Consider the following 17,843-nt stretch of genomic DNA (forward strand, 5'->3'; position numbering starts at 1 on the left):
AAAGACTCAAGTTTCTAATGTTTAAGACTTATATAATAGCACTATTCTCATCATCATACTTTGAGGTAAGTAGCCCAAACATTATCATGGCCATTTTCTAGATGAGAAAATGAAGCCTGAGGAAGGTTAAGTGGCTTGCCCAGAATCCCCTAGCCATTAAATGATAGAACTCTTCAATCTCAATTTTGCAGTTTTGGAGGTATATCATCTTTTACTATATTTAAAACCCAATATCTTTAATTTGTCATTGTCTGTACATATGCCATATCTGTCTACTTACTTGAAGATTCTTAATATCAATGACTGTATCTGGAGCATCTTTATAGCTCACAAATAGTATACTATAGGTTCTTGCACACTGTAGGCATTTAACTCTGCTGAAGGGATAGAATATATGTTCAGATAAGAGACTATCTAAAAGGCTTCAATGATATTCTTTATGCCAGATCAACTATTCCAACTTCACATAACTTGAAAGGGAAATGGAACCAATCATCCATATGGAAAATATAGCACTAAGCATGAAACATTGTGAATATAAATGCTGCCAAAAAGAAGAAGATGATGGGGAGCAGGCAGAAACTACAAGCTGTGAGTCACAAATTTGCTCCTTGTATGCAGGATCAGCAGAAATATGGGGAAACCTGCTGGTCCCAGATTGCCTTTATCTCATACTTTGAAAAACAAAAAAACAAAAAACAAAAGAAAAAAACTCAGAAAAAAAATGTCCCCTTCATAAAGAGAAATACACTATGCATAATTAAAATTAGAGTCAGTGTAATGCAGTGGAAATAGTGCTAGATTGGGAGAATCTGGGTTCAGATCTTTAATCTGTCATTCCCTACTGTTGTGATCATGAGGGAGTCACATAATCTCTCTGAGTCTTAGTTTCCTCATATGTAAAATGCAGATAATGGATTAGATGGTGACTGAGGCCTCTTCCCAGTCTATATCTATGAGCTAATGAGGTAGGTAAAACAAAGAGTTTCTCTATTGTCCAAGGACCAGGCTAATTATTTTCAGAGATTTTCATTAGTAAATTGGAATCAAGGAATTAGAGTCCAATTTCCTCATTTTATATAGCAGAAAATTGAGTCCTAGAGGAGGGAAAATGACTGGCTAAACACAAAGGATTGAGCCAGGATCTAAGCTCAAGTCTGACTAGGCCTTTTTTTAGTTATGTCATGCTTAGAGATCATTTAGAATTGGTTGTTGTCCTTTGTTCTTGAAGAGGACCAAAATGGCATCACTATATTAGCTTCAAGTTACCATGTGTCCCTCTGTGGCTGATCAGACCAAGATGAGCTCAGAATGCTCTGCTACATGTCAGGCACAGATGCTCTGTGTAAACATTAGGAGTAGACTCTCTAAATTTGCATATCTCACATTTCTTTTGAGATACTTCAATTATGCTTTGCTCATAGAGCACAGGATCTTCTCTGATGAGGGTATGTCATGCTGGGTTGTTCTATGCTGGTGTCTCCCATGTCACACAATCTATTCTAAATCTATTGCCAATCTATTTCTTAGGAGAAAGCTTAAGAGTATCCTTATTGTGCTTCTTCTGACAACCATGTGAGCACTTACTCTGTGTGAGTTCTCCATAAAATAGTCTTTTAGGCAAATGTATATTTGACATTCGGACAACATGACAAACTCATCATAGTTGAATTTTCTACAGTAGAGTTTGAATGCTTGGCAATTTAGTTTGAGAAAGGATCTCAATGTCTGGTTTATCCTGACAGGTTATCTTCAGAATCTTCTTAAGATAATTCAAAAGGAAACGATTCAGTTTCCTGTCATGGTGCTGGTGGACTATCTAGGTTTCACAGACATACAACAATAAAATCAGCACAAAAACTGTGTAGATCTTCATTTTGGTAGTCAGTCTAATACCTTTTCTCTCCCACACTTTGCTTCAGAGCCTTCTAAACACTGAGCTAGCTCTGGCAATGCATGTATCAACCTCATTATTCACTATGTACATCCCTAGAAAGTATACTATCAAGGTAAGTGAACTTATCCACAGCATTCAAAACTTCTCCATTTGCTGTAATCAAGGATTCCATGTATAGATAGCATGGTGATGGCTGATGGAGTGCCTATGTTTTCTTGGTGTTGATTATTAGACCAAAATTAGCACAAGCAGCAAAGAAATGATACATACTTTGTTACATCTCAGCTTCAGAAACTGCATTGAGTTCACAATCATCTGCAAACAAACAAAAAAAAAATCACATGCTAACACTCCCTCTCTTTTGGTCTTTGCTTATAGCCTTTTCAAGTTGAAGAATTTACCATCGGTGTGGTAGATGACATTGATGCTGTGTTCACTCTCATGAAAGATATTTGACAACATTGTTGGAAGCAGCATGCTAAAAATTCACGGGAGCAAGCACACAGCCTTGTTTCACTCCATTAGTGACTGGGAAAACATGAGAGCATCATCCATTATCCAGAACTTACGCAAGCATGCTGTCATGAAATTGATATACAATATGGATGAATTTCTCCAGGCAATCAGATTTTTATATAATTGGCTGTATCAGTAAAGAAAGAAACTCCTTATTCCCCAACCATCCAGAATGGGACTAAGGACAAAGAGGGATTGACTGAGTTAGGCTATAGTTAAGCTTTCATCTTAAGCTGTAGCTTAGGAAAATAGAGAGCTAGGCCTAAAGTAAGTCGTGGTCCAAGCACTGTGAAAACAAAAGAACAAATTGGGCCAGGGAATGAAGAAAGAGCAAAGGTCTAAAATAGTTGAGATAAAAATCTGAGATGAATAGAGACAAGGAGGAAATTGGAAGGGGGCAGAGGAGAGAAGCATCTGGACTGAATCTGACTGTATAGTCAAGATGAACCTCGGGCTCCAGCCCTATCCCATTTTCTGATAAGAGCCAACAACTAGCTATATATTGGAAGAAGAGAATGAGTTGATCAATGACTCTCAAACTTTCTTTGCTCATGTTACCATATTATTCTTTGCCATGAGGAACTGAGGCACACTATCAGAGAACTGTGAGACTCCACACATGTAATTTTAAGTGTAAGATCCGTATAAGCTACAATTTACCTAACTATCCGCAAGACATATTCCAAGGCATATGCTGAGAACTACTGGCTTGACTTTAAGTATGGTAGTCATGTCTCCATGATCAAGTGAGTCTCTTCCATTTCATTAATGGGCAGTGATTGAATTGGAGTGGCTGTGACCTCAGTCTCTAGAGAAAGAGTTCATGTTCAGTGAGAATTTAGAGTAGAGGGTGACTCTCTCCTCCAAGGGCCAGCTTTTTAGTAAATAATAGGAAAAACGGAGAAAGAATAGGATTCCTGCAAGGTCTCATATCCAAAATTATTCTTCTTCAGTATTTGAAAGATGTAAGATTTTGTTGTTTACTTCCTTCATATGCACATCACATATAGTATTTGCTTTTGTAGCTGATATCTGTAAATTTCTGTAGTTGAAAAATGTATGTCTCTTAGCCACCCTGATGAGGAGCTTCTCTGAATTGTGCAAGGTTTGTGTTCAAAGAACACATAACCCATCACTGTGCTCTTCCTGGTTTGGGTATCAGAACTATATTTGTATCATAAAAAGAATTTGGGGGGAGGCAGAGCCAAGATGGTGGAGTGAGAGCAAGTACTCACCTAAGCTCTGTGACAAACTCCTTCAGATACCTTTAAAAAGAGAATCTGAACAAATTTTAGAGTGACAGAATCCACTAGAAGACAGAGTGTGGCAGATTTCCAGCCCAGGACAGGTTGTAAGGTCAATGAGAAAAATCTGTTGCATAAGGCTGGAGGAGCAGAGAGTGCACAGCTTGGATTGGCATGGGCTCCGCCATAGCAAAGCCAAAGAAGAAGTCCCAGGCACTCTGAAGCAGCAGCAGCAGCAGTGCAGATTCTCAAACATATAAGCCTAGGATGAGAGTCCAGTGGAACTGAGTAAGAAAGAAGCACAGAACTCCAGGTTAACAGCAGCAGATGCTCCTGAGACTATCAGCCTGCAGATTAAATGTCTGTAAGTCAACTACTTGAAATTCTGGGAACCAAGATGGCAGAGTAAACTGTAAGTGCTTTCATCCTGTCTTGTTTTCCTTGAAAAACCCAGAGACTGTTGTCCCCCCAAAAAATGCATGAATAGTAGGACAAGGAGAAGGGGTGCAGCAGTCTTTTAGCTCAAGAGGCTAGTGATATTGAAGGGAAAGGTCTCCTTTGCTGTGGCTGAAAGAGACAAGTGCAGGACCTGAGCCGTCTCAGACAGCCCCACCTCAGCAAACTGGAAAGAGATCCTCAGTTCCAGGAGGGGAAGGAGGATGGAGCCCCTAAGCACCAGTACCAGGACTCCAGGTGTGCACAACCAGGGAAATCAGGAAGATACTAGCACAAATGGGATTCACCAATCACTGACCCTGCCTGCACTCTAAATGAGGGAAGGAGATCTCCTATGGCCAAATGACCCCTCCCCAACACCTCATGCAATGAGCTCCATGGTAACTTCAGGGAAATTCAGAAACACCTCACCTGGCCTCTGCTTTGGCACACCAGCCAACTCAGTACCAGGTAAGCTGCAGCATTCTAATTTCTAGTTAAAAGAACCAGAGGAGGCCACACTACACAAAACCTCAAGTTCTAAGCAAAACAACCATAGGACAGACCTCCCTGTACCCCAGAAGCAGAGATACACTTTAAAATCCAGAAAAAGGCAGTCACCATGAGCAGGAAGCAAAGCAGAAAAGACCATAGAATCTTAATATGGGGACCAGGACCAAAACATGAATGCTGAAGAGGTCAGCACTGAGACTGTGCTCCCATCTGAAACCTCAGGTGGGAATATGAACTGATCTCATGACAAAAGAGCATTCTTAGAAGAGCTCAAGAAGGATTTTAAAAACCATATTAGAGAGGTAGAAGAAAAATTGGCCAACGATTTAAAAACTATGAAAAAATTCATCAAAGAGAACAACTCCTTAAAAAAGGAAAATTGGACAAATGGAAAAGGAAGTACAAAACCTAACTGAAAGAGTAACTCCTTAAAAGGAACAATTGGGCAAATGGAAAAGGAGATACAAAAGTTAACTGGAGAAAGCAATCTATTAAAAATTAGAATTGGACAAGTAGAAGCTAATGCCTCTATGAGAAATCAAGAATCAGTCAAACAGGATCTAAAGAATGAAAAACAAAATAGAATAAATTATGTCATTGGAAATGCAACTGACATGGAAAATAGATCCAGGGGAGAAAATCTAAGAATTATTGGTCTACTGGCAAGCCATGATGAAAAAAAAAAAAAAAACCTGGACAATATTTTCCAAGAAATTATCAAGGAAAACTATCATAAGGTCCTAGACCCAGAAGGCAAAAGAGTCATCAAAAGAATTCACCAATCATCTCCTGAAAAAAGAAACTGAAAACACCAAGGAATATTGTTGCCAAATTCCAGAACTATCAAGTGAAGGAAAAAATACTACAAATAGTCAGAAAGAAACAATTCAAAAAATGAGGAACTACAGTCAGGATCACATAGGATCTTGTAGCTTCTACATTAAAAGAACAGAGGGTTTGGAACATGATATTTGTAAAGCAAAGGAGCTGGGACTACAACCAAGGATCAATTGCCCAGCAAAATTTCGCATAATATTTCAGTCAAGGAGATGAACATTCAATGAAATAAGGGATTTCCAGACTTTCCTGATGCTCAATCAGAGCTCAATAGAAAATTTGATTTTCAAATACAAATCTCAAGAGAGGCATTAAAAGAGGGAATAAAATTTGTTATTTAATAGAGGCAAACTGTTAACATCCCTGTAAGGGAAGATGATACTTGTTAATATTGATAATTGTATATTTGGTATGATATTTAAAAGCAATATACAAAGATAGAGTGAGTGGGCATAAATTAAATCATGTAATGATAGAAATGTGATTAAAGAGTGTGAAGGGACTGAAACGCGAGATGTGCAAAGGAGGAGGGAGAAAAAGGGAAATTACATCACAAAGAGAGGCATGAAAACATATTGCAATGGAGGGAAAGAAGGGAGGCAGATGAGCACTGTTTGAGATTTACTCTCATTTAATTTGGTTCAAGGAGGGAACAACAAATTCAGTTAAGTATTGAAATCTAACTAGCCCTACAGGCAGTATGATGGGAAAGGGGAAAGAAAAGGGAGGGGAGCTAAAAGGGAGAGAAGTTATAAGGGGAAAGGAGAATAAAACGGAAGGGGACTGATAGAAGAGAGGGAAGGCAGGGAGGCAGTGGTCAAAAATTAAAACTCTATTGTAGAGGGAAAGGGGAAAGGAAGAACTAAAAGCATAAACAGGGGGAAATAGTATGGAGGGAAAGACACAGATAGTAATCATAATTGTGAATGTGAATAGGATGAACCCTCTCATAAAATGGAGGCAGATAGCAGAATGGATTAAAAACTGCAATCCTACAGTATGTTGTTTACAAGAAACACATTTGAGACAGCGGGATACACAAAGGGTGAAAGTAAAAGGTTGGAGCAGAATGTATTATGCTTCAGTTGATGTAAAAAAAGCAGAGGTAGCAATCCTAATCTCAGACAAAGCAAAAGCAGAAATAAATCTAATCAAAAGAGATGAAGAATGAAACTATATCCTGTTAAAAGGCACCATAGACAATGAAATAATATCATTACTAAACATATGCAACAAGTGGTATAGTATCCAAATTTTTAGAGAACTTAAGGGAGTTACAGGAAAAAATAGACAGTAAAACTATACTAATGGGGGACCTCCACCTCCCCCTCTCTGAATTTGATAATTCTTACCTCAAAATAAACAAAAAAGAATGTAAGGAGGTAAATAGAACTCTGGATAAGGTAGATATGACAGATTTCTGGATAAAATTGAATGGTGATAGAAAGGAATACATTTTTCTTAGTGGTACATGCCTCATACAAAAATTGACCATGTACTGGGGCATAAAAACCTCATAAGTCCATGCAGAAAGGTAGAGAGAGTCAGCACATTCCTCTCATATCATAATGCAATTAAAATTATACGTAATAAAATTTCATGGAAATATAGACCAAAAATTAATTGGAAACTAAATAATCTAATCTTAAATAATGAGTGAGTTAAACAACAAATCATAGAAACAATCAACAACTTCATTCAAGAGAATGAGAATAATGAGACAACCTATAAAAACTTATGGGATGCTGCAAAAGCAGTTCTTGGGTGAAGTTTTATATCACTGAATGCCTACATGAATAAAAAGAGAAAGAAGAGATCTATGAATTGGGCATGCAGCTGAAAAAGCTAGAAAAAGAACAAATTGAAAATCCCCAAGTAAATACCAAATTAGAAATACTGAAAACCCAAGGAGAGACTAAAAAAATTGAAATTAAGAACACTATTGAAACAATAAATAAAACTAAGGGTTGGATTTATGACAAAACCAACAGAATTGATAAACCTTTGGTTAATTTGATTTTAAAAAAGAAAGAAGAAAACCAAATTACCAACATCAAAAATGAAAAGGGTGAACTTACCTCCAACAAAGAAGAAGTCAAAACAATTATTAGAAACTGTATGCCCTTAAGTTTGACAATCTAAATGGGATGAATGAATATTTAAAGCAAATACAAGTTGCCCAGATTAACAGAATAGGAAGTTGAATATTTAAGTAACCCCTTCTCAGAAGAAGAAATTGAACAAGCCATCAATGGTTTTGCCCATTCATTTTAATTCTTCTATGCAACATGAGTAATGTGAAAAGATGTTTAATAAGAATGTATGTGTAGAGCCCATATAAGATTGTGTGCCATCTTGGAGAGGGAGGGGGAGAAAACTTAAGACTTATGGAAGTGATTGAAGAAAACTAAAAACAAATAAATTAATAATAATTTTTTAAAAAGAATTTGGTAGGACTTCTGTTTCACCTTTCTTCCCAAATAATCTATATAGTATTGGAATTAATTGTTCTTTAAATGTTTGCTAGAATTTGCTTGTAAATTCATCAGACCTTGGAGATTTCTTCCTAGGGAGTTTATTGATGGCTTGTTTAATTTCTGTTTCTGAGATAAGGTTATTTAAGCATTTGGCTCCCTATTTTATTAATTTGGGCAATTTATATTTTTGTAAATATCCATCCATTCACTTAGATTGCCAAATTCATGGGCATATAATTGGGCAAAATAATTCCCAATTATTGTATTCACTTCTACTTAATTGGTGAATTCAACCTTTTCATTTTTGATACTGGTAGTTTGGTTTTCTTTTATACTCAAATTAACCAAAAGTTTGTCAATTTTATTGTTTTTTTTTCATCAAACCAGCTCATAGTTTTATTTTTTAGTTCAGTAGTTTTCTTAATTTTGATTTTATTAATCTCTCCTTTGTTTTTCGGTATTTCTAACTTGGTATTTTCTTGGGGGCTTTCAATTTGTTTTTTTTCTAGCTTTTTCAGTTGCATGCCCAATTTATTGATCTCCTCTTTTTCTGTTTTATTCATGTAAACACTCAGAGATATAAAACTTCCCCTAAGAACTGCTTTTGTTGCATCCCATAAGTTTTGATAGGTTTTCCCATTATTGCCATCCTCTTAAATGAAGTTATTGAATGTTTCTATAATTCATTGTTTGACCCACTCATTCTTTATGATTAGATTATTTATTTTCCAATTAATTTTAGCCTGTCTTTCCATGGCCCTTTATTACATATAATTTTTATTGCATCATGATCTGGAAAGGATGCTTTGACTATTTCTGATTTTCTGCACTGGATTGTGAGGTTTTTATGCCCTAGTATTTGGTAATTTTTTGTGTATGTGCCATTTACTGCTGAAAAAAAAAGTATATTCCTTTCTCAATTCTATTTACCTGCTTAAATTCCTTTTTGTTTATTTTGAGGTTAGATTTATCAAGTTCAAAGAGGGAGAGTTTGAGGTCCCCCACTAGTACAGTTTTGCTATCTATTTATTCATATAACTCTTTTAACTTCTTCTCTAAAAATATGGATGCTATACCACTTTTCACATATATATTTAGTAATAATATTATTTCACTATCTATCATGCCTTTTAGTAAGATATCGTTTCTTTCCTTATCTCTTTTGATTTGATCTATTTTTGGTTTTGTTTTATCTAAGATTAGGATTGTGACCCCTCCTTTTTTTTTTTTTACTTCAGCTGAAGAATCATATACTCCACTCCAGCCTTTTACCTTTACCATGTGTGTATTCCCCATTTCAAATGTATTTCTTGTAAACAATGTATTGTAGGATTATGGTTTTTAATTCATTCTTCTATCTGCCTCCCTTTTACAGAAGAACATATCCCATTCACATTCACAGTCATGATTACTACCTGTGTCTTTCTCTCCATCCTATCCTCCTCCCCCCCATTTATGCCTTAATTTCTCTCTTCCATTCTTCAAAAGAGGTTGCTTTTGACCACCCCCTCCTTCAGTTTTCCCTCCCTTCTGTCAGTCCCCCTCTCTTTTCTTTCCCTTTTCTCTTACAACTTCTTCCCTCCCTTCTTACCACCCCTTCCCTTTTCTTTTCCCTTTTCCCTCCTACTACTTGTAGGACAAGTTAAATTTCTGTACTTAACTGAGTATGTTATTCCCACCTTGAACCAAATGTGATGAGAGTAAGCTCAAACAATGCTCATCTTCCTCCCTTCTTTGCCTCTACTATAATATGCTTTAGTCCCTCCTTATGTGATGTAATTTACTGTTTTCTGCCTCCCCCTTTCCTCTTCTTCCATTACAATCCCCCTGCTACAATCCCTTAATTAGTTCTTTATTATCACATCTGTTAATTTATACCCACACCTTCTCTGTGTATATTCATTTTAAATGTCATAATAAATATATCATTCTCAATATTAACAAGTATCTTCCTCCCATATAGGGATGTAAAAGTTTGTAAGGTGTTGTTTTTCCTGTTTACCTTTTTATGCATCTCTTGAGTCTTGTCTTTGAAGATCAAATTTTCCATTGAGCCCTGTCCTTTTTCTCAGGAAGGTCTTGAAGTCCCTTATTTCATTGAATGCCCTTCTCCTTGCCTGAAAGATTATGCTTAGTTTTTCTGGGTTGTTGATCCTTGGTTGTATTTGAAGCTCCTTTGCCTTTTAGAATATCATATAACAATCCCTCCAACCTTTTAATATAAAAGCTTCAAGGTTCTGTGTGATCTTGACTATACTTCCCCAATATTTGAATTGTTTCTTTCTGGATGCTTGTAGGACTTTCTACTTGATCTGATAAATCTGGAATGAGGTTATAGTATTCCTTGGAGTTTTCAATTTGGGATCTCCTTCAGGAGGTGATCAGTGAATTCTTTCAACGATTATTTTGTTCTCTGGTTCTAGGATGTCAGGGCAATTTTCCTTGATGATTTCTTGGAAGATAATATCTAGGGTCTTTTTTTTTATCATGGCTTTCTGGTTGGCCAAAAATTTTTAAATTATTTCTTCTACTTGTATTTTCTAGGTCAGTTGTTTTACCAATGAGTTATTTTATGTTTTCTTCTACTTTTTCATTCTTTAGATTTTGATTGATTCTTGATGCCTCACAGAGTCATTAGCTTTTACTTTTACAATTCTAATTTTTAACTAGTTGTTTTCTTCAGTTAGCTTTTGTATTTCCTTATCTATTTGGTCAATTTTATTTTTCAAGGAGTTATTTTCTTCAGTTAGTTATTGTACTTCCATATCTATTTCACCATTTTCCTTTTTAAAGATTTGTTTTCTTCAGTGATTTTTTTCCCCATTTTATCTATTTTATTTTTTAAATATTTTTATTTTATTTATTTATTCTAAGTTTTCAACATTAATTTCCACAATATTTTGAGTTCCAAATTTTCTCCCCATCTCTTCCCTCTCCCCATCCCCAAATACCTTGCATTCTGATTGTCCCTTCCAACAACGTGCTATCCCTACTAACATGCCTCCCTTCCCTTGCCCCATCTTCTCCCTTGTCCTGTAGGGTAAGACAAATTTCCATACCTCATTACCTGTATTTATTATTTCCCAGTTGTATGCAAAAACAATTCTCAACATTTGTTCCTAAAACTTTGAGTTCCAACTTCTCTTCCTTCCTCCCTCCCCACTCATCCCCACTGAGAAGGCAAACAATTCAATACCGGCTATATATGTTGAGTTTTGGAAATGACTTCCATAATGGTCATGTTGTGTAAGACTAACTATATTTCCCTCCATCCTATCCTGCCCCCCCCATTTCTTCTATTCTCTCTTTTGCCCTTGTTCCTCCCCAAGAGTGTTTACTTCTAATTGCTCTCTCCTCTCATTTGCTGTCCCTTCCATTATCCCCCCCACCCTGCTTATCCCCTTCACCCCTCCTTTCCTGTAGTGTAAGATAGATTTTCATACCAAATTGAGTGTGCATGCTATTCCCTCCTTAAGCCAAATGTGATGAAAGTAAGCTTCACTTTTTCCTTCTCACCTTTTCCCTTTTCCCCTCACCTGAAAAAGCTTTTTCTTACCTCTTTCATGAGAGATAATTTGCCCCATTCCATTTCTCCCTTTCTCCTGACAACAAAGTCCTGTCTCATCCCTTAAGTTTATTTTTTTAGATATGATCCCTTCCTATTCAACTTATATATATACATATGTATATATATGTTTGTGTGTGTATATATATATGTATATATGTTTGTGTGTGTATATATATATATACATATATATATATATATATATATATACACATATGTGTGTGTGCATAATCCTTCCAACTAGCCAGATAGTGAGAAAAGTTTCAAGAGTTACAAATATTATATTTCCATGTAGAAATGCAAACAGTTCAACTTTAGTAAGTCCCTTGTGATTTCTCTTTTCCATTTACCTTTTCATGCTTCTCTTGATTCTTGTGTTTGAAAGTCAAATTTTTTTTTCAGCTCTGGACTTTTCATCAAGAATGCTTGAAAGTCCTCTATTTCATTGAATGACCATATTTTTCCCTGAAGCATTATACTGAGTTCATTGCATATTTATTTTAGATATTTGGGATGCAGTAGCCTTGTCTTTTATGTCTTCCCCTGATGGTAAGCATTGTTCTTCATCATCTGAAAGGATGAGAGAAAATAGCTGTTCACAAAGAAAGTAACCTTCTATAGTCTTATTTTTTCCCTTTTTTGGGTATTTTCCCAACTGTCCATTTTGTTTTTAAAAGAATTGGTCAATTTTTCTTCTGCCTCTCTCATTGGCTTTTAAAATCAGCCTTGAGCTGTAGCAAGAATGCTTTTTGGGTTTGAGACCAGTTCATATTCCCTTTTGAGGTTTCAGATGTGGGTATACTGTCAATGCTGTCCTCTTCTGGGTTCTTTTTGTTCTTCCTTTTCCCCATAGTAAGATTCCATGGTCTTTGCTTTTCTAGTTTGCTTCTTGTTCATTGTGACTGCCTTTTTCCTAACTTTTAAAGTAGATCTCTGCTTTTGGGGCATGGGAGCTCTGTCACAAGCTTCTTGTGCTTGTAGCTATGGGCCTGCTAATGGCTTTGTGTGCTGTGGCCTCTGGTTCTGTCAGCTAGAAGCTATATAACATTGCAGCTTACCTGGTGCTGAGCTGGAGCTAGTTGGTGTGTGCCAAGGTCAAGGCCTTGTGAAGTCTTTCTGAGTTTCCCCAGGGTTACACTGAAGCTGGCAGGCTGAGGTTTGGGGCAGGGGTGGTCTGACTACTAGAGGTCTCCTACTCCCCTAGGGCTTCACTAGAGCACAGCTGCTGGTTGATGATGATCTGCACTTGTTTCTGCTGATTCCCCTGGTTGTGTGAAGGCACACTTGGAGTCCTGGTGTTGGTGCTTGTTGGTTCCACCTCCCTTGGGCCTAGGATCTCCTGTTGGTCTTCTGAGGTGGGGCTTGTTGGACACCTCCAGGCCTGCTTTGTTCCCCTTCAGCCACAGCAGGAGGGACCCTTCCCTTCAATCTCCCTAGCCTCCTGAGCTAGAAGACTGCTGTACCCCTTCTACTAGCTACACTATTCCAGGATTGTTTCTGGGGTAATATTCTCTGGGTGTTTCAAGGTCAACAAGGGGGGATGAGAGCACTTATGGTTTACTCCACCATCTTGGATCCAGGGTATTCAAGTAGGTTACTTTCAAACATTTAGTCTGTGGTCTGATAGCCCCAGGAGTAGCTGCCATAGCTGCTGTGGGCCCTCTCACCCAGCTCCACCAGAATTCCATCCTGAGTTGAGAGGTTCAGGAAATGTCGCTGCACTGGTGATTCAGTTTACTAAGGCCAGCTCCTGCTCTGCTATGGGCAGGTATAGACCTGTGTACTCTGTGCTTCCCAGCCTGGTGCAACAGATCCTTCATGTCAATCTTCTGGATTCTCTTGTGCTAGAAATCTGCCACATTGTCTCCTAATGGATTCTGCCTCTCTCAGATTTCTTTAGTTTCACTTTGTAGAGGTATCTGAAGGAATTTGTGAGAGAGCTCAGGTGTATCCCTGCTTTTACTCCACCATCTTCTGTTCACCTGCTTTTTTAAAAGCCAATGACTACCTTCTTGCCACTGTAAGGGATCAATGTAGGATATTAATATACAATATTTTTTATCATTACTAAATTCCAGGTCATAGTAGAGCACTTCTCATGTCATGTAACTATTTCTGAAATGAAATTGATCAATAAATTAATATATGCTAGATTGATCATGGGTTTGATTTAGCATAGCATAGCATATCATTAGAGGTCATATATATTCTCATTGATAAAGTAAATTTAGAAGAAATTCTTTACATTATCTGTAATCTCACTATATAAAGCAGCAATGAAAATGCAACTAGCCAAATTTTTGCAAATTCACATTTGCTGAATTGAAATCCAAAGTTAAGCATATTGTAAGACTCCCTTTAAAATTAGATTACTCACCTTAGAATATCATGAAAAACACTCAGTTACCCATAGAGTCATTGGAAGAGCCTGAGCTGCACAACCCAAATACAACCGGCAAGCATGTGAGTATGGAATCTTCCCCCAATCCAGTTGATTTGCTATAAATATATTGCCAGTAACTAAAAATTCTTCCATTCTTGAAACTGGCACATCTGATTTTTGTATACAGAAAGGGATATGATACAAGCCATACCTTTCCTTAAGCATTGTTGTTTGTCTTTGAGCAAATCACTTCCCCTCTCTTGGCCTCAGGTCTTTCTTCTGTAAAATGCAGAAAATGGGCAAGATGAAAGTTAACATTCACCTCAGGTCCTGAGGTTTGATGACTGACAATTACCTTCAGTGCTGTTGATAGTACCTGAGTAATGAACTAGAGTTGATTGTGGTTAAGAACTTGTCTTACCTCTAACTTCAGTATTTCAGGCTTCTTCTTGTTTTCATTTTTAAAGCATTCCATAAAATGAGATTATGTAAACATTACACACATTCTCCAGTACTTTTCCCTTCCCCAACCTACCTTGTATTACTATCCATCTATCTCCTCACTCAGTCGTTAGACAAGGAATTCTGCTAATAACTCCCCCTTCATATGCCCTTGGGAGGGTGAAGGATGGCACAAAGGTGTCAAAATAAAGTTGATTGACAAAAGAAGACAGTATGATGCCCTTGAAAGAGGACTGGACCTGGGTTCCAGGCCTCATTTTACCAATAACTAACTCTGTGACCTTGGGCAAGTGCCTTTAATTCTTCAAACCTTAGTTTTCAAATAATATTTGCATTACTTACCTAAAAGGATGGTTAAAGGGATAAAATGAGATTAACAGGAGTATAAGTGCTAGGTAAATGTCAGTTGTGTTATATTATTTTATAAATAAAAGAACCTAACAGCAGAGAATCTGGTGAATTCAATTAAAGTACAATGAAGTAATTGAGGCATTTGTTTGAGGTCACAAGATTTAGAACTTTAACAGATCATTTATACTAGCCCCTCATTTCATAGGTAAGGAAACTGAGGTCAAGAAAACTAAATGATTCAACTAAGATCACATAATTAGTTAAAGAACTGGATTAGGATTTGAGCCCAGGTCCTCTGACTTCACAGCTAACATTCATTCTACTATACCACAAGCCATCTCTATAATTGAATTATTCCCAGGAGTGTTAGATCCAATCAGCTGCCAAGTCTAGTTCAGCTTAGGTGTATAATATATCTGGTAACTATCCTTTTCTCTTTACTCACAAAATCCAGATCCAAAGTCAGTCCCTCATCCATATCACAACAGCCTTCTATTGTTTTCTCAGCCTCTGGTCTCTCTCCTCTCCAATTCTTTCTCCACATAGCTGCCAAATCAACATTATTAAAGCAAATGCTTGACTAAATCACTCCTTTGCCAAGAAATTCCAGTGGTTTCCTCTTTCCTGTAGGCTAAAATTTGAAAGCCTTGAGTTGACATTTAAAGCCCTTTACAACCTTGCCCCACTCTGTCTTTCCAAGTGGATTTCACATTTATCTCTTAACCGACCTTATCATAATTTCCTGTGGATGGTATTCCATCATCTGTCTCTATGCTTTCTTGGAGACTGATTCCAACATCTGCAATATACTCCTTTTTTACCCTTGTTGAGTGTAACCACAAACTTCCTTCAAATCTTAGCTCAAGTAAACAACTCATAAAAGAAGCCTCTCCTCATCTACCTCCTACTGAGTTCATAGTTTCCTCCCCCAGAAAAAATGTTTTGCAAGTTTTATAATTTAATTATGCAAGCACATTCCCCCTCCCCCCCAAAAAAGCTGTAAGTCCATTGAGGGAAGGGGCTATTTCATTTTGGCTTTGTATCCCTATCACCTCACACAGTATTTATCATAGGGTATGCACTTAACAAATATTTAATGAATAAATGAATGCTTGCATATGTGTGTATCTAAGTTGAACATTCAGCTGACTGTACTAAGGTCTTGCTGATAATTTGTGTTTAATTGTACTAATACAGAGAATTAGATATAGAGAAGCATTATTACTATATTATTACTATATTATATTATATTACTATATTATATTATTACTATATTATTACTATATATATTACTATATGTGCCATAAATAGGGAAAAATAGGTTTCAAGCCACCATTTTTTACATCTAGCTTCTCTTTCCCAGTCTCACTATCCTCTCTCAAATTGAGACCGTCGTTACATATCACAATATGTGAGAGTCAGCTAGATTGCATCATGGATAGAATATTGGATTTGAAACCAGGAAAACTTAAGTTCAAATCCTGCCCCAGACACTTATCACCTATGTGACCCTAGGCAAGTCACTCAGGCAAGACTCAGCCTGTTTGCTCATTCCATACTCATACCTACCTCACACAGTCATTATAGGATCAAGTGAGATAAAATATGTAAAGTGTTTTAAAACTCTTAAAGTACATTCTATATGCTATTATTATTATTCTCAACTTATCTCTCTCTCTCTCCAATTATTCCATTGTCACTACTTTGACCATATCACTCCCCTCCTCAAAAACCCTCAGTGACTTCCCTTTATCTACCCAAAACTTTAAACTTCTTGACTAGCATTTAAGTAGCATCCATGGTCTCTCTCTGTCCTGTTTTTCTATCTTCAATTTCATATCATTTTTCCGTTATACTCCCATGTTGAATTCAGCCAAAATGGTCTTCTTACCATTCCCTGAATTTATCTTTCCTGCCTCCATGCCATTCATTTCTTAAGCTGTTCATTCACAAGTTGAAATTCTGCTCATTCTTAAAGTTCCAGAATAAACACACTCTTCTCAGTGAAATATTCCCTTATCCCTGAGCTAGAAGTAAGAGCCCCTATGATATATAAAAAAGAAACAAAAACAAGCAAACAAACAAACAGAAACAATCTTATGGAACTATACTTAAATTGTGTGGGCCACAAAATTTCAATCTGCTGCAAAAGTCACTAAGACAGAGCTCAAAGCAAAATCAATTAATTATTAGGAAGCCTAGTAGTTTTGTACATTCCAGAACCCCTCTGCTTGAAGAAAAATTGTTTTTATAGCCATTGAGGGAGCACCAAAAATAGAATGAGATGATATAATCCAGTGATTGGTCAATTCCAGACATAGGTAAATCTTATGGTTGGCTAATGGTCCATCAATTAGCAAAGTTTAGTCAATCAAGCTTTCCACAGGTCATTAGCTATAGATCACCAATTGCAGGCTGTCAACTGCAGGCCATCTTGGCATGGGCTTTACAAAAGTCATAAGGTCCTTTCAACAACACCTTAGGGCCTTCCACAGGTCATTAGATATTAGTGTTTTACCAACAGTATCCCAGGATCCAAGGCAAGTGTGATTTTTGAAGCAAAGCTCCCTAGGAAGTAGAGCAGGGGGGAGGTAGTGATTCATAGGAGTGGAGAAGTAAATGAACGTTATTTCAAGTACAACTTCTATTCCTAGAGTAGGCATTGGAGGGAGGGGTAGTACAATAATTAAATCCTTATAACAGAACTAACTAATCTAGCTGATAAATCAAATACAATTAATATAATCATCAATACATTAATAAAATCAATACAATAATACAATCAATACAAGTAAGATTAATTAATCATAACTCCTACCCTAACAGCATTAACTAACATAACTAACTCAAACTTAATCCTTCTCAGTTTAATTCACTAATACAATTATCAATACCCATCAAATCACATTGAACTGAATAATGTTGATTAAACTGAGTAGCGATATCAACATTATCTTCACAATTGCCTTGTAAATTTTTTCATAGATATTTTATAGCCACTATTGATTCTAAGTTCCTGGGTGTTAGATATCTTATGTATCTTTTAAATCTCTGTATTTTCCAATCTAGTGTATAGCAACAATAATGTCATTTTATGTTGCTTTCTAGATTTTTGAAGTACTTTGCATATATAACCTCATTTGATCTTTATAGCAACCTATAA

Source organism: Notamacropus eugenii, chromosome 4 (assembly GCF_028372415.1).
Source record: "Notamacropus eugenii isolate mMacEug1 chromosome 4, mMacEug1.pri_v2, whole genome shotgun sequence".
Classification (NCBI taxonomy): domain Eukaryota; kingdom Metazoa; phylum Chordata; class Mammalia; order Diprotodontia; family Macropodidae; genus Notamacropus; species Notamacropus eugenii.